The sequence below is a fragment of the Podarcis melisellensis genome, assembly GCF_964234715.1.
Source record: "Podarcis melisellensis genome assembly, chromosome: 8".
Classification (NCBI taxonomy): domain Eukaryota; kingdom Metazoa; phylum Chordata; class Lepidosauria; order Squamata; family Lacertidae; genus Podarcis; species Podarcis melisellensis.
Window position 1 is genome coordinate 65,714,248 of NC_138540.1, and position 24,751 is coordinate 65,738,998.

The window sequence follows — 24,751 nt, forward strand, 5'->3', positions numbered from 1 at the left end:
CGCGTTGCGATTGGCTCGGCTCGACCAACCAATCCTCGACGTACTTTGGCAGCTCCGGACGTTCTAATTGGAAACAAGCCCCACCCCACTTTCGATAGCGCCCTGCCCCTTTAAGCAATCCGCATGAAAATATGCGGGGAGGGGGCGGTGATGAAGTATTGGAAGAAGGCAGCTGAGTCTCGGCTCGGACGTCGAAGGGAATCCTGTCTCTGATTGGTCAGCGCGCGGAAGGCTGTGTTTAAAGAGACAGAAGTGCTGTTCAAAGCAACCTGACTTAAAAGGTAAAATAGAAATTAGAGCAGTCTGCGGAGCCGGGGCTCGGAGCCAGTCTGGAATTCACGGCCATCGTCTTAAAAGCGCAGATAAGCCTGGTTGATGGTGGTTATTCAGAGAGGTCGTGGAGAGAAGAGGGGGGGGGCGGTACTTTGCACATACTTAGAAGTACTCTCGCCTTCATGTTTCTCGCGATCCAGCCCTGACCCAAGTCTAAGCTTGGAAAGGGGAGATAGTGTGGAATAGAAGACAGGATATTGAAACTGACTGGCCTTTATGAAGATTGGATGTGAGAAGTGTGAGGGAAGGTATATGGAATGGTGAGGTATGGGGAGTTTCTAGAGATGCATTTAAAAGAGTTTTGTTTTGTTTTCAGATGGAAGGGATGAGGATTTGGGATGCAGTAGAAGAAGGGAAGTGATTGGGTGCTGCAGGAATTTTGTGCTGATGGAGCCTTCCAACTGGGTACATGCATGCAAAGTGGGTTAGTTTAAGAAAACAACAAATAAAAAAGCCTAAATTTAAGCCCTTTACTATGTCTGCAGTTAAGTAATTTGTTAAATGTGCTTAATAAAATAAGTGGTAGCTGCTAATCAATCATTTTTCCTACCTTTGGGGTCTGAACTGGCAACAAAATCCAGCACAGAGTTAAAGCCCCTGATTTCAATGGGTTTAAGGTAAAGGTAAAGGTACCCCTGCCCGTACGGGCCAGTCTTGACAGACTCTGGGGTTGTGCGCCCATCTCACTTAAGAGGCCAGGGGCCAGCGCTGTCCGGAGACACTTCCGGGTCACGTGGCCAGCGTGACAAAGCTGCTCTGGCGAGCCAGAGCCGCACACGGAAACGCCGTTTACCTTCCCGCTGGTAAGCGGTCCCTATTTATCTACTTGCACCCGGAGGTGCTTTCGAACTGCTAGGTTGGCAGGCGCTGGGACCGAGCAGCAGGAGCGCACCCCGCCGCAGGGATTCGAACCGCCGACCTTTGGATCGGCAAGTCCTAGGCGCTGAGGCTTTAACCCACAGCGCCACCTGGGTTTAGGATTTCCTAAAACTGTGTTGGATTACAGCAGTTGACCAGAACACTGTAGGCAGATGTAGTGCGCAAGTGATGGAATCTTGTTTCCACATTTTTTCTTTTGTCTCTGTATCTTGAAATGTTGAAAGAGTAGGAATGTGACATTTTCAAAAAACAAAACAAAACCCTCTGTAAATTTAGCTTAGGGGCCTTGGGCATCTTGGAGGCGACCAGACTCACTCATCCCTGCCCCCCTCCTCCTTGGCTATGATGACATTGAAGTGATGGAAAAGCTAGAAGCTTGGACAAGTGAAGGGCATTGCTTTGGGAAATCATTTTGGGAGATGGCTGAGATGGTGGGACAACTTGATGGATTAAAATGCAGCATAAATAAAATTGTGCAGCAGTCTTTCCTGTCTTCATATGGAAAGGAACATGCGCTTTCCATTTATATCCTGATATTCCTCCATGGAATATCCTGATTTATTGCGTTTATATCCTGATATTCCTCCATGGAAACCAAGGCAGCATAGGTCACATCCACACCATACATTTAAAGCACATAGTCCGTCCCCCCCGAATCATGGGAAATGTAGTTTAGCCACCACAGAGCTACAATTCCCAGCACCATTGACCAAGTGCAGTTCCTATGATTCTTTGGGAGATGCTATGGGCTCTAAATGTATGGTGTGGATGTGAACATACATGGTTCTCTCTCACACACACTCATGGCCCCATTTTATTTTCTGTGAGGAAGTTTAAGCTGAGAGGGAATGACTGATCCAAAGTCACCCAGGAATGTCGTGGCTGAGTGGGGAGTCGAACATTGGTCTCCCCAATATTTCTTCAGCACACAAACTAATACATCACAGTGGCTTCTAACACATCAGACCAATTGTACTTCTGCCCATAACACACCAGGCACAAAAAAGGTATTTGTGTTTCTAGTGTTTTGCTCCAGCCATCCTCCCCTTAAAGGAAGGAAGAGCAAACTTTGGTCTGCTGAAGCCACATACACGTGTGGGTAATTTGTCAGGACTCGGAACCAAAGATGGGCAGGGCTACCCCGCTTCCCTCTTTCTCCATGACTTGTTTCTCTCTTTCTGTCACTCCCTTTTCTTTCTCTCTTTGTCTCTGTCACCCACTTTAGTCCATTGCCTCTTCCCTCACTACCCACCAGGGTAATATGGCGCCCTGTGTGAGGCCAAAATCGGATACCCCTCCCTGCCCTTGCACCACCTTCCCAAAACTGGGCTTTGGGACGGAAGTACAAGGACTCTGGCAGGCTCCTAGAGCCTTCCCACCTCCTTCCTAATGCTGGGAAAGTGCTAACTAGGCTTTGGGAAGGAGGTGAGAAATTAGGCTAAGGGCTGCATGCAGCCATAAGTTGCCTACCCCTGCTTTAAAAAGTGTTTAATCAGAAAGCACTTGCTCATTTACATTACCAGGAGCTTTGAAAAGAGCCATTGCTGGTTCTCTTGTAATGTACCTTCTCCTCCCTATCTTTCAAAACTGTCTTAATTGACTTTGATGTAGTGTCACCGTACTCTATTGTGTTGTGACATGTAATGTGCCCAGAGCTCCAATCAGCCACTGTCTACGTGTGTGTGTGTGTGTGATTGTGTTTATGCCTTTCCTTTCCTTGAGGGGCTTCTGCTGATGCAGTGCTTTGACAGGCTATTTATATCACTTTTTTATATACTGATTCTTACAGGACCGGTTTCCAAATGGATACCTGCTCCTTGATTCTAACAAACTGTACACAAGTTAACACCGCTGATTCCAACAGACCTGATTCACACATTGGTTTAATTTTGCCAGCACCGTATGCTTCCAATTCTTCATAGTAAGAGGAATGTTTGAAATAGAGTCCACTTGTCTTAAGACCCACAAACTCCAGGTAAACTTCAGAGATTTTGTTGGGCAGGGCTGGTCTGGTGTCATGAGTCCCTTGTGCCTGTAATTTGATTCAGCAAAACATTTGTGGCAATGAAGCAACCACCTGAGAAGTCAGCTCCAGCATCACCATCAGCATCGTGAAGCAACCTCATACCACAGGTGCTCACCAAACACAGGAGGCTGCCTTAGAGTTGGAAGAGACCACCAGGGTCATCTAGTCCAACACCCTGCAATGCAGGTATCTTTTGCTCAATGTGGAGCTTGAACCCACATTCCTGAGATTAAGAGTCTCATGCTCTACCGACTGACCTATCCACAATCATGCCATTAGTTTTTCTAGCCTAGTGCTGTTGACATTGACTGGCAGTGGCTCTCAAGGAGGTGGACAATGTGCCATCTAACCATCTTAAGGAGTCCACTCCAGATAGGTGTAGGGTTTGCTCCTTAGCCATTTCTTCTCCCAAAGATGTCCCACAAGGCAGTAGGTATGGATTTTTCCTCAGGGTTTACTCCCAAAGCCTTTCTCATGAATGAGTGGAGAAGTTTAGGATTAGAGTTTTCCTTCTTCTCGATGGGCTACCTTCCCAGGTTGATGAGCGTCGAGCCCCATCTACCCCTTATTTCCCTGTTAAGCATTGTTTTCGCCATCACTTTCCAAACCGCAAAATGCTTGCTTTTTAAAAAATGGATTTTTGGGGGGGATTTCCAATAAGCAATTGACTCCCTCCTGCAAAATACTGAGACGACCTTGGTTTCCGTTAATTTTTTTCCTGTTAGCTGTTTCTGAATCTCTTCGCTGGAAGGGAGGCAGGATATGAGAAGTCCTCGAATGGAGAAAAGAAATGAGTTTGAAGAAGGACAGAGAGGTGGCCGTGTAGTTAATTAACTAGCATTTAAGGGGTGTGAGTACTGTACACAGAGGCTTGCTAATTCTGCGGAAAAGCTTGCGTAGGCAAGTCTTTGTAGTAGGGTGATTTATTTGCAAGAGAACATGGTGAAACCTTGCTGGTTTGCTCCTTGGCTGTAAACATCCAACAGTCCAGGAAGTGTCTTTTTTTAACCCATGGCTTCCATTATTGTCATAATGATACCTTGCGCTTGAGCGGAATGTTCTAAATACATTGCGGCATACTGTTTACCACAACTGCTCTTTGCATAACTTAGAAAATCTTCATGTTATTGTGTCTCTCACCTGTCTGCTTACCTGTCTGTCTGAGTGCTATGCACTTCCATTTCCCGGAGCGGAAGAGGAAGGGGCAGTAGGACAGGTTTTTGCTGTACATCTTTTACAGCTCGCTCAGCCTTCCCCAACCTGGTGCCCTCCAAATGGCTGGGATTTATGGGGGCTGGAGCCCAATAACTTCTGGGAAGGCACCAGGTTGGGGAAGGGATACAAATAGACCGCTTTGGGGGAGAAGACTCCAACAGTCGATAGCATACCTGCTATTCCTGCATCACGTTTCCAAAGGGAAGCAAGTGGAGAAGCTCAAGCCAATTCACTTTTAGGCAGCTCCCATCTCTTTCAGCTTCTTTAGTCAAAAGCTGCTCAACACTGCTGAAGGGGGTCACCTTCCAAAGGCAGGGAGGAGAGATTCCTAGCCATTAGGAAGGACCCATTCCTGTAACCTTTACTCATTCAGCTCTACCATCCTTGTGTGTGTGTGTGTGTGTGTGTGTGTGTGTGTGTGTGTATGTATTTCTTTTCTATCCAATCCTTCCTCCTGAAGGAGCTCAGGGGCAATGGTAAAACATTTTTAAAAACAACCACCACCAGCAGTTGTTTTTTTTAAAAAAAGAAAATTCTAAAAATAGTCCTGGAAAGACATAAAACATTCACAACCAGTAATAAAAGTAATAATAATAATAATAATTTTAAAAATAATTATACCCCACCCATCTGACTGGGTTGCCCCAGCCATTCTGAAGGTTGTCATCAATAGTGTCTTTCAACCACCAAATGCCTGGGCAAACAGGAATCTTCTGAAATTTCTTCTGAAATATTATAATGAGGGAGACAGACCTAACTCATTAGGGAGGGTGTTCTATAAATGAGGAATCGCTGCTGGAAAAGCCCTGTCATGGGTCACCATCATAGGAACCAGAAAGGATGCTTGTGGGGCCACACAATCCCAAAGCCTTGGCGCTGAGCAATAATCTCCGAGTACTACTTTCTGGTAGTGATCCTGCGCAGGTAGGAGCAGCAACACAGCAGTACAGTACTTCCAATTCTCAACTCCCACCTTTTTCGAGTCACTCCAGAAGAACGCTGACAATGGTGTCAAAAGCCACTGAGGGGTCGAGGAGAACATGTAGGGTTGCTTGTAGTAAGGTTAAAGCTTACTGAGAAATGATATATAATGAACTGAAAAGGATGTTTAAAATAACGTTTGTGAAAACAACAACCCCAGGAGCTTTTCTTTTGGGAATTATAGGGACAGAACTACCTAAACTGTATAGAAACTTATTCATGTATGCTACTACAGCGGCAAGAATGTTACTCGCCCCAAAATGGAAAGAAGCAGAAGTCCCAACAAAGGAAGAATGGATACAAAAATTTATGGAATATGCAGAAATAGCAAAACTTACCGGAAGAATAAGAAATCAAGATATCAAACTTTTCTAAAAGAGTGGAAATGGTTTATTGAATATTTACAGATAAATTGTAAACAGATAAGAACATTGGCAGGATTATTGTAATAACCTGCAGTTTTAGAAGCGTATATATTTAAAGTAGATGAATAAATGAGCAAATTAAGTTAATTTGGATATGCAGAAGATATTAAAAATAAATTTAAGGAACCACAGAAAGAGGGAGAAGGAAGTCAAGTTTTGAAGTGTAAAAATGATTGTAAAATTAGTGAAATGTATAAACCTGAAAAGTATAATTTTAAAAAAAGATAGCGGTCATCAATCAAGGCAACCAAGGCTTTTCCAGTGCCCAAAGCAGGCCTGAAATCAGACAGGAATGGATCTAGATAATGTGCTTCCTCCAGGCATATCTGCAGCTGGGTAGCCACCCCCCCTTGATCACTTTGCCCCAAAAGGAGATGTTCGAGATTGGAAGATAGTTTTCTAAAACCTCTGGATCCAGGAAGGACCTCTTCAGGAGGTTTTGCACCTCTGTCTCTTCCAAGGTGGCTGCTATAGCTCCCTCCATAGTGAGGCATTGACCACCCCCTGGACCTACCCAGACAACCCCTTCCACTAGATTTTACCATGCCACTCTAAACAGCTCTGCTGGAAAATTCACTGAGGATGTAATAGTAGTAGTAGTAGCAGTAGTAGTAGTAGTAGTAGTAATAATAATAATAATAATAATAATAATAATAATAGTAGTAGTAGTAGTAGTAGTATCTCACCCATCTGACTGAGTTACACCAGCCACTCTGGGTGGCTTCCAACAAATGTAAAAGCATCATAAGAAACACCAAACATTAAAAACTTCCCTAGGTAGAGGAAGTTACTAAAAGTCTCCTGCTCCCTGAAACAACTCTTCATTTCCCCCCACTGCTCCCTTGAGCCTGGAACTGTTTGCTGTATTGCCTCAGTGCAACCATTTCCCTTATTTCCTTTTAATTGCTCATCAAAATTACCTTTCCCAGAAAGCCTTTGGATTATCCACCCAGCCTGTAGTGTAACCAAGTTAAAGTATGTGTAAATGAAATTCTCTTTCCTTAGCTACCTGTGCCTCCATTTCCTCCCTCCCTTCTGCTTCCCTCTCTTTTGGAATAAGGACCAGTCCTACCTGTTCTTCAGAAAGCACCATGCAAACCACTTGGTCTGTATTAAATAAATGCAATCGCTCCCATTTAGGGAACTTCAATTGGTCACTCTGAGTATTAGCAAGTGATCATCTTAAGATAGGATGGTCCCCGTCCCCATCAACCGTCATACCATCAAACCCATTTTTGACATTCCGCTAGCCTTTGGTGTGACCAAGGAACAGAATCCACAATGCAGTGATGCACATAGAAGCAGGCTTGATTCTTCGTGGCAATAATAGCTGGTTATATAAAGCATGCATGGCCCTCCACTCCCATGATATCCTCAGTGCACCTCTCTACTCTTTCCCATATAAGTAAGTTTGCCACTATTGTTGGGGTGGGAATAAAGTCCACAATGATACTATGCTTACGGTAATTAGATTTGAATTTGACTAAATGCGTTTTGGAACCCCACCCAACCCTGTGACTCTGGTTGTAAAAAGAGACTGCTAATGAGGTCAAGTCAGACGGACAAGTGTAGCCTGGCAGGTTCCCTTTTGTTGGGAGAATGGTGGGCTTTTGCAAAACTACAGAGAGGCCAAGTGCAAGTGATGGGTTGCTACAGAAACTAACTTATGGCAGGGGGCATGCCTTTCTTTCTTGGCTGGAGGTTATATCATCAAGGTGTCTATCTCTGAAAGAGAACAAAAGACCAGCAGTCTTGAAGCTGGAGCCGAAAGAGACACAGAGGCATGACTCACCCTCTGCAAGAGCTATAGCATTGGGAGCCCTCTAGAACAGTGTTTCCCAACCTTGTGCCTCCAGCTGTTTTTGGACTACAATTCCCATCATCCCTTGCCACTGGTCTTGCTAGTCAGGGATGATGGGAATTGTAGTTCAAAAACAGCTGGAGGCACAAGGTTGGGAAACACTGCTCTAGAAGACTAATGGAGCAGGTTCTGTTGGAGTGTTGATGCTGTATAGCTTCCTTCTTATGCTCAATAAGTGTGGGTGTTGGTGACTGTAAATAAATCTTTATATCACAGGAACCATCTTTAGTCTCCAGTGATCTTGCTTCTAAGGTACATGCTGGGAACCTCTGAAATCTCTCACCCCTCAGAGATTTGGGTGTGCATAACAATACTTATCTGATCATGTTGTGCAGATGCCTGATGTTTGTCTTCCAAAGCAACTACTCTATTCCAAACTTAAAAATGGAAAGTGTAATGCTAGTGGTCAACAAAAGAGGTTTAAAGACTGTCTCAAGGCAAATCTTAAAAAATGTAGTATAAACACTGACAACTGGGAAGCACTGGCCTGCGAGCGCTCCAGTTGGAGAACAGCCTTTACCATAGGTGTCATGGGCTTTGAGGACACTTGAACTCAGGACGAAAGGGAGAAACGTGCTGAGAGGAAGGCACGCTTGGCAAACCCTCACCATGATCAACTCCTGCCCGGAAACCAATGTCCCCACTGTGGAAGGACATGTGGATCCAGAATTGGCCTCCACAGTCACTTACAGACTCACTGTTAAAACCGTGTTTATGGAAGACAATCTTACTCGGCTACAAGTGATCGCCAAAGAATAAGAAGAATACGACTTATCTGGGAATAAGTTCTCACTGGACTTCCTTCTGAGTAGACATTTGTGGAACTGTGCTGTCACTAAGCTCTATTTCCATGTTCTGACAACGTGGGATAATCACAAAAGCTGCTATGTTAGGATGCAGGACTATACTGCTCTGCTGAAGGGGAAACCCCATCATCCGATACTGTTAAGTGCAACTCTGTTCTTTAAATTAAGCTTTGCACCTTGTTTTTTGAGTACTGTTGTAGCCGGAATGTTTTGTCTTCCTGTGTCCTAATTCACATATCACATCAAACTGTGTGTCAACAGCTACACCATGGGTTAGCTGTATGAAGATGGATTCACACCTTTCATAATCCACTTTTCTCCTTTGGCTGCAGGGAGGCTAATCTAGATTAATTAACCAATGTTAGTATTACATCTGAACTGTAAAAATTTTTTGACCTAAACATAGTTTGTTGAAACAAGTCACCTTGCACAACTGTGGTTAGAAGATGATTTGTTTCAACAAACCATAGTTAAGATTAACCACAGCTTATCTGGTTTGGATGACCAGGCAAGTTACAGTTAATAGCCAAGTGGGGATTTGAACAACTCTGGTCTCCCAGGCTCTTGTCCAGAACGCTAACCACTGCACCACATTGGCTAGAAATAATTGCTATGATTTAAATATGAATACAATCAGGTGATCTGAGTCCATGCTCAGCCTGCTCCTTGGGTGCTGTTGATGGGTCAATAATAATAATAATAATAATAATAATAATAATAATAATAATAAATTTATTATTTCTACCCCACCCATCTGGCTGGCTTTCCCCAACCACTCTGGGTGACTTTCAACAGAACATTAAAAACAGAATAAAACTTCAAACATTAAAAACTTCCCTAAACAGGGCTGTCTTCAGATGTCTTCTAAAAGTTGGGTAGTTGTTTATATTCAGATTGTTATCTTCAGATAGTTGGAAAGTTGATCTCTCTTCATATGGTTCATAATCTTTAAAGCAGGCTTGGACTGGACAGTGCTTCAGTAAGAGGGCTCTTAAGAGGGGAGGCAGTCTTCAAATATGAGGACTGTCTTCTACAAAGTAGGGCACAGTGCCAGCCTCTTTGAGAATGTGCAAATCATGCCAGGACCCATAATCCCCAACCACTACCCTTGGAATATGACAGTCCCCAAGTTGGCCACTGCATCAAGGAATTTGAAAGCGCAGCTGTGAGCACAAACTCGGCAGCATGGGGAGGGAGGAGGAGGGAAGAGAGGGAGAATGACACATGTATTATCAGCTTACAAGTATGTGGTTGTTTAAATCATAGATGCTGGAGCTCTGATGACATCAAAGGAGGCCTGGCTTGAACACGCCAGCTGTTGGTTTCATGTGACACCTGACAGCACAGAGTATTCCAGCTATGTGGCTTATCAGACAGCAGCCAATTAAGAGATACCCTGACCACACTCTATAATTTTCCTACAAAGGGAAGATTGGGAGCAGCAAAGGTGGAGAAGCGCAGAGGAAAAGGATGTAAATTAAGCCTAGGTATGCCATTTCTGTGTCGCCAGCAAATTCCGGATCCAGGTCTATCAAGCCATTACTCCACTTTTCCTTGATCAAGTCTCTAGGGCAGCCTTTCTCAACTTCCTCTGTCTTTCTCCCTCCACTGTCAGAGGCGTTATGCTTCTGAATACCAGTTGCTGGGATTCACAAGTGGGAAAGAGTTATTGCTGCTCGCCGCACTGAGACCCTCCTTGCAGTCTTCTCATCTGGTGGACCACTGTGAGAACCAGATGCTGGACTAGATAGGTGGCGTTTGGGAATCACAGATTTATAGCAAGAGGGATGTAGACAAATTGCAGCAGGTTCCAGAAAGGGCTACAGAGATGATCAGCCGTATGGATTAGTTACCCACAACCGCTCAGGAATGAGTTGTCCCCATTTCAGCCTTTCAAGTTGGCCTGAAAGAAAGTGACAGCCCACTGTACCGCAAGGTTGAGAGAGGATTGGAATCCAGCACTTCTTGGCTGAAGTTCAGGACTATCCACTACCCTACTGTTCTTCAACCTCTGGTCTCTAAATGTTGTTGGACCACAACTCCCATCTTTCCTGACCCTTGACTAAGATGGCTGGGGATTATAGGAATTGCAGTCCAACAATGTATTGGGATCCTAGGTTGAAGCACACTGCACTACACCACATTGATGCTTCTTGCACAACAGAATGTCTTAATATATTGCACATCATGCTTGTTGGAGAAGACATGACAACTCTCTTCAAATACCAGAAAGGCCGTCACAGAGAAGAGGGCAAATGTTGTTGTTTTTTTCTTTGCTGCCCCAGAGAGCAGAACTAGATCTAATGAGTTTAAGTCTCTGGAGGGTAGATCCTGGTTGAATGTGATGGCCTCTTCCTCTCTGGAGGTCTTCTATCAGAGACTGGACAACCACATGTTGGAGGGGATCTTCTTTGAGTTTCCTGCATCAAACAGAGGGTTGGCCTACAAGACCACCTCCTACCCTTATGACTCTATGGCACCATCTGCACTGTGCATTTAAAGCAGTATCATACTGTTTTAAATAGTAATGTCTTCTCCAGAGAATCCTGCAAACTGTAGTTTGTTAAGGGTGCTGGGGATTGTTTGGAAACCCTATTCCTTACACGGAGCTACAATTCCCAGAGTTCCCTGGGAAGAGAGCTTGACTGTTGAACTGCTCTGGGAATTGCATCTCTGTGAGGGGGCAGATGGGTCCTAAGTCTCTCTGCTGAGTAGATGGAGTCTGAGATCGGCTCCCCCACCCCACAAGAAGGGATAGCTCCTCACTTGGCAATTTCAAATGTAGCATTTTAAATGTTCCTGGATTGTCAACTGCAGCCTCATTTTGAAGATGTGGATTGGGGTTAAGAAGTGATGCAATTTTTGGAGAAACTTCACATTCCTACTTTTCTAAACAATGATCCTCTGGTGGACAATTTGTATCAGGGCTCTTGAATTGTCCAGTATATCAATTATTTGCCTAGTTTGAAAACCATAGTTCAGAACAAACTAACCATAAAAGGCACAGAGAAGAATTCAATACAAGAATTGTCCAAATGCTCCAAATGATTGTTTATTTATTGTAATTATTTTACTCATTTGGTGCAATGATATCCTGCCTTCCCCCCAGACAGCTCACCTGGTGAGCTTCTTGCCAATGAAGACAAATTAATAAAGACAAATTTATGGATGATACAGCTCTCTGTGGTTATGCTCTGCCTCCATAGTCCACTTGCTGGAAACCACAGGAAGGGAAAGTGCTCTGATCAGACTATTCTGATGTTCTTATGGTTGAGTGGAGGATTTGATCCCATGTCTCCTCAGTCCCTGAGTTCCTCCAGAGAGCCTATTTATTCAGCATTCATGCTGATACTGCTTGGACAGTCTTTACTGAGCATTGCTTCCAATTTATTTACAAGGAGGTGAAATGACAATGAGCTTTCATTCTGAATTCATCCAGATTTGTTTGTAGGATGTTTGCATTTCTTCCCATTAATCATGCATTCATCCCACACTTTTTAATGCATTTCCTTATCATTTTCTAAAACGTCAGTGAGTTTGTTTAAGTGGATTTGTTGCAATGGGGTGACAGTGTGTTTTAATCCACTTTAATTGTGTAGAAGAAGAAGAAGAGTTTGGATTTGATATCCCGCCTTTCACTACCCTAAGGAGTCTCAAAGCGGCTAACAATCTCCTTTCCCTTCCTCCCCCACAACAAACACTCTGTGAGGTGAGTGGGGCTGAGAGACTTCAAAGTGTGACTGGCCCAAGGTCACCCAGCACTGCATGTGGAGGAGCGGAGACGCGAACCCGGTTCCCCAGATTACAAGACTACCGCTCTTAACCACTACACCACACTGGCTCCCAGTGTGGTGTAATCAAGATGTGGAAACTATGGAAACAACGAGGAGAGGCAGGACTGAGATTTGGATATGCTTCAAGGTCCAGACTATGGGAAGCCCCCCAAAATTAATAATTATAATTTGGATGATAATTTGGTCTTTTTTATTTTAGTTTTTTATTTTAATGGGATTATGATTTGAAATGTTAATTGGATGCTTTTTATTGGAAAATTAATAAAAATGATTTAACAATAATTGTGTAGACTTAGGACTCGTCCACGCTTGTCTCGTGCGTAGAAAGCAGGGTTCTGAGTGGTTTACCTCTTGCTCTGATATTTTCCCAGAGAAAGCCTCCTGTTTAGTGCTAAGTCAGAGAAAACGTCAATCCAGAGAAAACCCAGATTGCCAATTGCTCTGACTGAATGCTAAAGAGTAGCTTTCCCTGGAGGAAAGCAGTGGGACAAGAGGAAGTATGGATAAGACCTTAATTCCTCCCAGACAACATTGACAGTCTGAAGACACCCCTAGTCTGACATGCTAACCATTACATCACACTGGCTCTCGGCTCCAATTCATGGCAATAGGATTTCATTTCTCTTCTATCCCTTCTTGCCAACTTTATCCACATTTGAAACACTGTGATATCACTCTAACAGCCAAGGTTTGCGTTAAACAATCCTGGGAGCTGTAATTTGTCAAGGGTGCTGAGGGTTGTTTGGAGACCCCTAACCCACTCACAGAGCTACAATAACCAAATTTGCTGAGAAAAGGGATTGATTGTTCTACCACTCTGAGAATTGTTGCTCTGCATGAGGAAGAGGAGGTCTCCTAACAATTCTCAGTACCCTAAACAAACAGCTGCCAGGATCCTTTGGAGGGAGAGCCACCATGTTTATTTAAAGAGATATCATAGTGCTTTAAATGCACAGTGCAGATGCAGCCCTTGTCTGGATTTAGTGTTTTATAGGACACAACTCAGCAAAGAGCCCTCCTGCATAAGTGCCATGAACAGGAGGAGGAGCACAAGATATTCAGGTTCCCTTTATTTCAGCGTGGCACTTGCATCATAGATCTTGCTGCTGGATGGGGCCCTTAATTAGCTGCATTAAGGAATGCAAGCCATTTATATAATCACCATGCATTAACGACAGACTACAACAATACCCGGCTACTCGTTGCCTACTGCAATAAAGCCGGTGCGTGTGGCAACACAAAGGGAGGCACGTTCAAGGCCTTGCTGAACACACAGCCCTAAAGCCCATATTGTGCATACGCTGCAATTTCGGCCACATTAGGGAACTTGCTTGCATGGCACAACTCTCCTTCTGAGGTGCTACCTAAGTAAGCAAGTGCTAAGCCACGTATGTAGGGAGCAGTGAAGGCTAGTCCATTACGGCAAATGGGGCACTGGCCCACCAACCTCGGTCTGCCCACTGCTAGCTCCAGCCTGCCTTCTTACTGACAACCAGCCCAAGAGGCAACCCAGCCTGTCAACCTCTCCCTTCTCCTTCGCCATCTCTTAGTATTGCCCTTGTAGAACTTAGCAGGAAGCTTACCCTCCAACATGGCGTGGCCCAAATCCAAAGCACCATCTTCATGAAATCACATGACCTGTGCAAGATCGCTGACCTGGAAAAAGTGCTATTTTTGGGCACGGCACCCAAAAAGCATATGTTTGGGGGCACCGCACGAGATCACAGACCCGAAAAAGTGCTTTTTTCAGGGCAGGATCTGAGCCCGAAATTGTGTGGGAGCAAGGAACCCAAAACAGCCACCATACTCTCACAGGGAGAAGCAGGATATCCCAGTTTTTCCAGGGCAGTTGATGGGGATGCAGGAAGGCAAATGGGTTGCGGCTCCACCTCCTGTTGACTTCCCTACCTTTTGTCCCTCCACTCTCAATGGTCACCAGCTGCCACTGGTTGGGGGTGGCATGTGCCGAAGCTAACTCATTTGAAAGATAAAACTCTCCAAATTGATCACCTGCAACTGTGCAAGGCTTTGACTATACCGAGCGTGTGCTCAAACAGAAAAACGTTGCACACCCCTTTGTTTTTGGTCACACATAACTTTTTCAGGAATTGCCTTTGAGGTGGATCCATGGGAAGCCAGACCATGGCTGATGTTGCTAGGGATTAAACCAGAGATCTTCCAGATGCAGTACCTAAGCCTGGAATCCTAAATCCACCTACCCGGGAGTAAGGACCATTGAATTCAGTAGGGCTTACTTCTGAGCATGGGCGTAGCCAAAAATTTTGTTAGGAGGGGACAGGCTTTGTTGGGGGGCCAGAACCTCAGGTTTGCATTGATTTTGATTGATTTAGGTGGGCAGCTGCCCTCCCTGGCGACGCCTGTGCTTCTGCATAGACATGTTTGGGCTTGTGCTGTAAACTCTGCTACTAAGCTTTGGGTCCCTTCTGGTCAAATCTGCCAGGATGATCAGAAGCATTTTATTTCCTTCTTTCATTCCAATATGCACCTGTCACTCACAGTATGGTCAAGCATTGTCCTGAGGCAAGCAAAACCTGCTGGGGACTGATCCTAGACACTCTGTGATTTTGTGACAGGATGACATCTTTTTTAACTTGTTGATACCTATTTTCATTTTACTTTGTAGTTTTTTTTAACCCACTGAATTTATTCTATTCTATTCTATACATTTGGATACTCTGCTTTATGTGTTTTCTATTTTGTTTCCTCATGTTTTGTGCTGGTCATTGGCCATAAAAATAAAGATTTCTTTTGGGTCATTGGCCATAAAAATAAATATTTCTTTTGGGTATAGGAAATAGAATCCATTTCAGCAAATGGACATTTTGCATTGCAAATAAAAACAGATACACAGGGAATCTTGGAAATGTGAAGGATTCCATAAATTCTAAATTGTACTGCTGCATTTGAAATGAAAAAATAAAGTTCTCAGAAGTTAAGTGTGGCACTTACAGACAACTCCCCATTTGTACGCATTCAGTATGTGTGCGACCGCACATACATGCATCACGAAAAACCCAAAAGTGACCAGAAAATGTCACAAAAATATCACAAAAAGGGGCAGAATGGGGTAGGGCAGGGGCAAGGTGGGGATAGAACAGGATGTTTGCAAGCTTTTTCAATGGTGTTTCAAATATACACAATTTCACCGACACACATGATTTCTCAGAACATTACCCCCGGGTAAATTGGGGGAGGGGGTAGTGTTGCCTGTACACCAATGGCATGATTTCTTACAACAACCCTGTGAGGTTGGTTGGATTGAGAGATAGTGAGTGGTATGTGCCAGATGACAAGCAAGAGAGGGGAACCAATGTCAAGACCGTGGTAGGAATGGGTGGGAGGAGCAGTTGCTATTTGAGTTGTGGGAGAAATTTGATTCAGTTTGCATTTAAGGACAAAACAACCTAAGTGATGCTTTCCAATACAATATATGAACCAAAATGGTTCAAATTCTGCACTTCTCTGAATTTTGCAATGCAGTTCTTCAGCCAAGTAATATTTATAAAAATACATATGCTGGTGAAAATGACATGCCAAAATGCATGATATCAGGGGAATTTGTTTCACAGAAATGTGCACAATAGGCCAGATTGCATACAAATATATGTACATTAGGACAGGGTTTCAGTAACATGCTGCTGAATTTTCAAGCAACTGCTTGAAGGAGACTTGGATAATTGAATTTAAAATGGAAGAAACAAGACTTCAGAACTGAGTGATTCCAGCATTTCTAGTTTATACCCCTAAGCAACCATGGATGGTGTTTGAGGTAAGCAGTGACACAACCATAGCCTGAACGTTAACCTCATCCATCTCAGCTCATAGCCCATCAGCAGGGGCAGAGGAAGGGCTATGTGGTGGGGGCGGGCCACCCCAGGTGTCACCACTGAGGGGGGGTGACAAAATGCCGAGCGGTACTCACCGTGGGGCCTGCAGCGCGCCTGAGCCATGCATCTCTCCTGGGAGTGACACAGTGGCTTGGGCACCTGCAGGCTCCGCACTGCCCCCAAACAGTCCGCCCGCCACCTTTCCCTCAGCTGTAGGGCAACTGAGTGGGAGGAGGCAGGCGGACTCCTTGGAGGCCCCGCAGAGCGTCCTGCCCCAGCTCGCCCTGCCCCCGCCCCTGGATCAGGGCACGATTGGCTTGCTCCGGCGTTGCCCAAACAGATGCTATGAGCCAGAGCCACTTCATGGGTCTAGCCATTGGCCCTTACTCTCCATCTCTCTAGGAAAGAACAGGTTGGCATTGGAAGTTTACTTTGGATATCCGCCCCCCCCCTCCCTGACAGTTTCTTGGAAAATGAAGCAGACATCTGGTAGCAAGAAGGAAGGGGGGGGGGACAGATCAGAGAGGAAAGCAGGGAGGTGCAAATTCCCAGAGGGGAAGGCAGTGCCTGTCTGCTTCTTACATAAGATATATAGGTCGCAATCTGCTTTGGAGAAGGGCAAGGCGCTCTGTATGCCAAAGTAAACAGGCTTGTCTTATGGAAAACCACTCTGTGGTTAATATTTATCAAAGGTCATTATTTAAGACCCAACGATAAGAAGATCAAGAGACAAGGAAATAGATCAGTTTTCAGTTCCCCTCTCAAGTTACCGGTAATTGCAATCTTGAGGAGGCAATAGCTACGTGGCTCAAACAAATTAGGCTGCATAAGCGTTGTACCTTTAAAGCACACTTGCTTCTCAAAGATTTCTGGGCACTGTAGTTTGTTAAGGAAACTACCATTCCCAGAATTCTTTGAGGGAAGAAATGCACTTTGAATGTGCTTTAAATGCATACTATGTACACAGCCTCTGTTGAAGCCCTGTGATCTGTTGGATCCACTGTGAAAAGCGAGCATACTGACAGCCATCCACAAGTTTTTAAGCCGAAATGGATTCCTATGACACTTTGAAAGACTAACAATTTTATTATGGCCTTCACTTTCAAAGACTAAGGGTCCCCTTCAACAGGCACAACTATTCAAGGTTGCCATCCTATACTCAACTTATCTGGGCGTAAGCCCCCTTGAACTCAGTGGGACCTACTTCTGAGTAGACAAGTCTAGGCTTGCACTGTTGGTCCCACTGAAAGAAGCAGGATTTACTTCTGAGTGATCATGTATAGGAATTGCACTATGATTCAGTTAACACCCTGATTCTAAGGCTGAAATCATCCTCTCATGTACACTTACTTGGAAGTAAATCCAGTTGAGCCTGGTACTTACTTCTGAGTAAACATGCATTGGCAGGAATGAGTATACACTCTGAATTCCCTCTCAGGATAAATCAAGCCGAGAGCTACACTAGTAAAATGTTTCAAAACCTGTCACAGGCATCATCTTCACCATACATTAAAAGCACCGTCATACCTTGTTAAGGGTGCTGAGAGTTGTTAGGGAACCGCTGTTCCCTGCACAGAGCTACAGTTCCCAGGGTTCCCAAGAAAGAGGGGTTGGTTGTCAAACCATTCTGGAAACTGTAGCTCTGTGAGGGGAATAAAGGTAAAGGTAAAGGGCCAGTCTTGACGGACTCTAGGGTTGTGTGCTCATCTCACTCTAGAGGCCGGGAGCCAGCGCTGTCCACAGACACTTCCGTGTCACGTGGCCAGTGTGACGAAGCTGCTCTGGCGAACCGGCACCAGAGCAGCACACGGAAGCGCCGTTTACCTTCCCGCTATAAAGCGGTACCTATTTATCTACTTGCACTTAGGGGTGCTTTCGAACTGCTAGGTGGGCAGGAGCTGGGACCGACAGACGGGAGCTCACCCCGCCGCAGGGATTCGAACCACCGACCATGTGATCAGCAAGTCCTAGGCGCTGAGGTTTTACCCACAGCGCCACCCGTGGAGGGGAATAGGGGTCTCTTAACAATTCCCAGCACCCTTAACAAACTATAGTTCCCAGGACTCTTTGGGGAAAGCCATGGCTGTGTTAAGTCACATAATAAAGCTTTAAATGTATAATGTGGATGGGGCTGTGGTGTTTGGTTTTTTTTACTTATGCCCTGCTGTAAATGTTAGAACTGAGCAGCCCAATGCGGGGGGGGGGGAGGCTAAACTGACTTTAATGAGAGAAATGCTGAATATTCTCTAATGTCGACGTTCAGCTCAAAAGTAGCATATTTAATGTGGCCAAACAAATTATCTGTCCCAAATACTCACCACACGAAACATTCCCATTGTTTCAACGCTGCATCTTCTTGACATCATTTCCCTTGCCCTCCCTGTCTTGGCATCATTTGGCCACTGCACCACTTAACAAGATTGACTGTGGGCACCCATATGATTTTCTTTACAGGCATCTGCAACATCTTTGTCAAAATTGCACAAGCCACTTAAATTGTAGCATGGGCAAATGAGGCCACTGACAGTGAAGGCAAAGGAGAAGGACGGAAAAGGCACAGAGCAGAACGGCAACAAGCAAACAAACAAAAAACAAATAATTGATGATGACCTGGTACCAAAAGCATAACCATTTAGCTGAAACTACATGCAAACTCAAACTCAACCATCCTTTGATATGCTCACTTCTCCCAATTTTTCAATGCAGTTTTGTAAATGTGTGCAAAAATGCATAAACTGCGGTAAGGTGTGCATATATCTGTGAAAATACACTAGAACATTGTCGTAGAGGAAATCCCTTTGCAAAAAAAATATGAATATGAAGCAAAATTGCATACAAAATGTGCAAATGAGAATAAATTTGCATTAAAATGCTGGTGAATTTTCACAAGGATATTTTTTTAAAAAAAACAACAACAACTAAAATATAAACTGATGTAGAAAAGTGGGTTACCAAATTTGAGATTGGAAAAATGAGAAACAGAAATTGACAAGTTTGCCTCTATCCCTAGATATTTGTGTCATTTTGAAGGAACAGCTCTCGGGCCAGCCCACAGTATTTATTATGTAAGCTGTTTTTAAATAACGGCTTTGACTATTTTTGTACATTGCTTTCAGTATTGTTTTGTTTGTTTTCAAAACACACACACACAAGCAGTATAAAAAGAGAATTTGATGTTTCAAAAAGGCATCCAAGTGACAACTTTTCATGGGAAAAATCAGAGCTTTGTGAGACTTCCTTACCCTGCACTCCACACTCTTCATCCATTTCTCTGTTCTCTTTTTATTATTCATCCCCATCTTAAACTGAGGAGCATCCTGCTAACAAGTTTCATTGAGTCAGCTTTGATGAACTTATCCACAATTTGGCAATCAGAAAATCTAGAAATACATTATTTTAATCACGACATACATGTAGGTATTGTGCCATTTCATTTTATTTTTTAAAAATTGCACGTTAGGGGGCACACACAGAGATGGGTGTGGCTTGGGGGAAATGGCTTTGCCGACCAAATTTGACCACCTGCTGAGTTTTGGCCCATGGGCCATATGTTTCTCACCCCTGCACTAAAAGAAAACTCTCTCAATTGCAAGAATGGCTCCATCGGCTTTCCTGCTCCTTCTGGCTTTGTGCATCTTCCAGTTCTGTGAACGTCAAGAAAATAATGGCTCGCCACTCCTTTTCAGCACCCACAGGTGTTCCCCATGCCAAGGCAGCATAAATACAGCTGCCTCCGGGCCAGCAAATGTGGATCAAGGAGGTGGGGCACTCTTGCGTCTGAAAGCCACCCTTCACAAACTGATCTCACTGAGACTGCATTTGCAGATTCCTGATAACCACATCATGTATTTCCATTGCACCAGCCTCATTCCAAACATGGGCTGTGACTCTCTGGGACGCTGGCTCAAATGTTTTCACAGATGCACTGCAGATGCTTCCAAGGCATCCCACTAGAATGGATATTGTGTCTATAGGCCAGTAAGCATAGGTACTCGATGCTCATCTGGTGCTACAAATAACACTTCCCCAGTTTACTGTTTCGTGAACATGGATGTGCTTGAATTTACATGTCCAGAACTGCTTGTGTGTATGATAGAGAGAGAGAGAGATTTAAAAAAGAAAACCCCTCAAAGCAACATACAAAATCTTTGTATCTCAACTTTCAATCAAATAAGTGCCTTTCTCCCGCAAGCGACCTAAAGACAGTTATATCAAACAATGTAAAGGTAAAGGGACCCCTGACCATTAGGTCCAGTTGTGTCCGACTCTGGGGTTGCAGTGATCATCTCACTTTATTGGCTGAGGGAACTGGCGTACAGCTTCTGGGTCATGTGGCCAGCATAACTAAGCTGCTTCTGGCGAATCAGAGCAGCACACGGAAATGCCATTTACCTTCCCGCCGGAGTGGTACCTATTTATCTACTTGCACTTTGACGTGTTTTCAAACTGCTAGGTTGGCAGGAGCAGGGACCAAACAACGGGATCTCACCCCATCATGGGGATTCGAACCGCCGACCTTCTGATCGGCAAGTCCTAGGCTCTGTGGTTTAACCCACAGCGCCACCTGCGTCCCTATCAAACAATGTAAGGCAATATTAAAAGTATTTTGTCGTGGCACCCACTACGTGGAATGTTCTGCTCACTGAAATTAGGTAGGCTCACTGGGAAGGAGAGGAACAAGGCACTGGGAAGGTTGGCACACCGGGAGAAGCACCATGTTGGCTGTGCCAGTGTGTTTGGAACAATATTTACCTGCCACTGCCTTGCTTATCCCCCTAAGTGGCAGCAATGCCACAGCCAGGATGCAAGATGCATGGCGTCTCTCCTCCCCACAACCTGATCCTGCTTGATATTGAGATGTTCTACTGATAGTTTTTGTTTTATTGCATTGGAAAAGCGGTATCAAAGTATTTTATTTTAAAGACATAAAATGATAAGAGAGCAGTCCGATCAATAATTAGCAGCAGCTTTAAACATTATTTCACTTCAACTTCCTCCCAGAGCTCGCTGGCATAGCCAGGCTTTTCAGTTGGGTGACATAAAGCAAGCAGGCAATGGGATGGAGCCAGGTGGGCCTCACATGGGAGGCCATAGCCAAGCATAGGGTCAACCACAGAAAAATCCCTTTCATATGAGACTAACTGAACTTCAGGTGGAGGTCAGGGGTGGGGATGCAGAGCAGAGCCTGTGACGCTCACCTGAATGACCAGGACTCAATCTAGTTCCAAATCTGGTGCTTCTTCAGCCTCTACTTCTAGATTAATGCTGGATTCAGAAGTCATGACAAATTATTATTATTATTATTATTATTATTATTATTATTATTATTATCATCATCATTACCTTTATATTCCACTTTCCTCCATGGAGCTCAAGGTGGCATACATGGCTCTCCAACCACCTCTCCATTTTATCCTCCGAACAATCCTGTGAGGTACTGTGACTGGCTGAAGGTCACACACCAAGCTTCAGGGCTGAATGGAGATTTGAACTCTGGTCTTCCCAGGTCCTTTCCCAACATTCTGGTCACTAGCGGATCAGTTTCTTCTAGAAGCCTTACATGTGTGATCGGTTTAATTGCACTACAACAACCTTCCCACCTTTGCAAGTGTTATGAGCTCAGAGCTTCCTCTCTTTCCGCCATGCATGTTTCCACAAGTGGCGGCTCTTTTGCTGCAGATGTTTTCTACCCTTGGGAACAGCAATGCCTCTGAGGCAAGTTGCTGTTGATTCGTTCCCTTTGATCTTTGATATCTCTCTCAGTGGAAATAAAATCTTGAAATAAATTGTCAGTGGAATGCAAATCTATGTGTACATCCAGCCAAATGAAGTAGAGCTGTGCCGAATATATTTCAACATTTCTTTTTCTTTAACCATTTGTTGGGTGGTGCTGGGGAAGGGACAGAGAAACGAACTCTCAAAAGCTGGTGGCTGGCAGATGTTGGATGTACAACAGCAGGGATCATTCCATCAGTAACTTAAGGGTTAACCCTGTTGACAGTCAGCCAGGCAAGGGGTGTGTGTGTGTGTGTGTGTGTGTGTGTGTGTGTGTGTGTGTAGAGGTGTTGCCTAGCAACCAGCTGGAGTTCCATGATCCACACTGAGATGCCTATGTAGGCCTGAAGGGAGTTTATATGCTTAGTTGTATGTCTCCCTGTTATGAACATGATGCAAGAAGGACAAAACCCCTCTGTTTATTTCTCCTCAGGTTATACAGGACTTTTGTTGCTCTCCCTTCCTTATGACACTAGAAGTTGGGGGCACCCAATGGAGCTGAACATGGGAAGATTTGAAGTACTTCTTCACACAGTGCAGAGTTAAAAATATGGAATTTGCTCCCAATCCAAAGCCCCCAATTGGGATGACTTTAAAAGAGGATGAGACAAAAACATGGAGGACAAGGCTATCAGCTAAAGCTATTAATGGCTACTCTAGACCCATGGTTCCCAACATGGGACACATGCCCCACAGGGGAGCAATTTGATTTCTAAGGGGGGCACTTTGAGAATGAATTATTGACAGTGAATGGCCTTTTAGGCTTCCTCCATGTGAGTACTTCACTTTTTGAATAATAAGAATTATATGTCAAGGCGGGGGAGTGCATCAGGATTTTAGAGATGCTTAGGTGGGGCATGGCCAAAAAAAGGTTGGGAACCACTGCTCTAGGCCACTGTCGGAGGCAGTATGTCTCTGAATTCCATTTGGTGGGGAATCACAAGTGGGGAGAGCAATTGTGTGCACAGGTCCTCTTTTTGGGCTTCCCATAACACCTTTGTTGGCTCCTGTGACCACAAGATGCTGGACTAGATGGGGCTTTGGCTTGATCCAACATGGCTCTCCCTATGTCCTTATCTTCTATTGCCTCTTAATTATCTCTTCTCCAGCATACCAAACTCCTTCAACCTTCCTTCAAAGGACTTGGATGACAGGTTTCAGATTTACAATGCAAATCTGATCCAGCAGGCTCTTCTTCTGTTCTTCTGACAATGCAGAGCTCTGCCCCTGACCCACAGTCCCTCCCCAAAATATTTACAGTACTTTAGAAAGCTACTTCAGGTAAAATAATACAACCAAATAAGCCCAGGCAACACTGGTACAGCAGGGAACAAAAAGGACTAGAAGCCTTGTCGCCCAATCAGCTAGTTTCTTACGTCAAATTTAAAGAACAACACTATAAGAGTGCTACCAGTTTTAGCACTTTCCAATGTCTTTCGGCTGTGTTTTTACACCCACTTCAAGCACAGTGAGAAAGACCAGCATTTATGTCTCAGTACAGACTGGTATGGGCGTAGGCAGGATTTGGGGGTGGGGGCAGAACCGATGTGATTGGTCAGTTAAGTATTTCTGTTGTTTTACTTGATCTTGTGGGGCAGCTGCCCCACCCCCCATGGCTACACCCATGCAGACAGAAGACCTGGGAGAAATCATAGTGCGAAAGCCAAGAAAAAAAACAGTGTTGGAGCAGGAGGGGGTGGGGGGTGGGGTGGGACAGGAAGCCAGGAAAAGCCTGACTTGCAGCCCCAGCCCCAGATTGTGCTGTCCTCTAAGAACCCCTTTTGAAACTCTGCTTCTATTTTTGGGTGTTGAACTCTTGAGGAATCTCACTTCAAGCTCCTCTGCAAAGCAGGCCAAAGCTCATGCCTAAAATGTCGTGCTGCGCTGGGATAAGAGAAGGGTACTTGCTCTTCATTAGTGCTTAAGATGAATGGGGTTTATGTGGCTGTGTACACACCATACATTTAAAGCACTTGCTTCCCCCCTCCAAATCCTGGGAACTGTAGTTTGCCCCTCACAGAATTCTGGTTCTCAGCATCCTGAACTTACTACTATTCACAGGATTCCATGAGCTTTAAAATGGTGCATAGGAAGCCTGTATCCTTTGCGAACCATGTTGAATATTCTGCTTTGTGTATATCCACAGTTGTTGGAATGCACTGGATTTTAATAACTTGCTAAGGTGTGGGTGGGTGGGTGCGTATAGTGTCTATATTGCTCCTTAGCAAATGCTTCTAGGAAAATTTACCCCCTCACCCCCCAAAAAAACCACCCCAGTAAAAGGTAGAAGTGCTAGTTTAACAAAATTTTATATATCGCTTACTGAAACAAAAAACCTGGAAGTGGTTTACAAAAGGCAATCTAAAATATTCATTGCAGAATACCAATAAAAGCAAACAAGTCACAAAAGCATTTTTAAACCATTAAATGAAACCAGTAAAACAAATTTACCTACCAAAAACACATGCAAAAATTGTATGGGGAAATAACTATTTATTTATTTAAATTTATTTAATTTGTTCGTTTTTGAGAAGGAAAGGGAAGTGTCTTTTCTGTGGTGGCACCCCAATTCTTGATCCCTTTTCCTAGATGGGTTCACCTGGTGCCATATTTGTGATCTTTTAGGCAGCAGCTGACATCCCGGTTCCGTTCTCTCATATGGACTTTATGGTACTTGAGATCATTTTAATGGTTTTTAGCTGCTGCTGCCTCTGTTGGTTTTATTTTGTAGTTTTACTGCTGTTTAGTATTTGTTTTTTAAAATTAATTTCATTATTCTACGATAGATGAAAACTGCCTCAAAGCTGC

The 24,751-nt window shown here is 44.3% G+C and overlaps 1 long non-coding RNA gene across 1 annotated transcript; it reads left to right on the forward strand.

Annotated features, from left to right (window-relative positions):
* Positions 1 to 96: 96 nt before the first annotated feature.
* On the forward strand, positions 97 to 15,610 carry LOC309375366. Its single transcript, XR_014170861.1, has 4 exons — positions 97 to 301; positions 687 to 753; positions 9,793 to 12,121; positions 12,374 to 15,610. It is a non-coding gene; the product is annotated as an uncharacterized lncRNA (long non-coding RNA).
* The last annotated feature ends 9,141 nt before the right edge of the window (positions 15,611 to 24,751 follow it).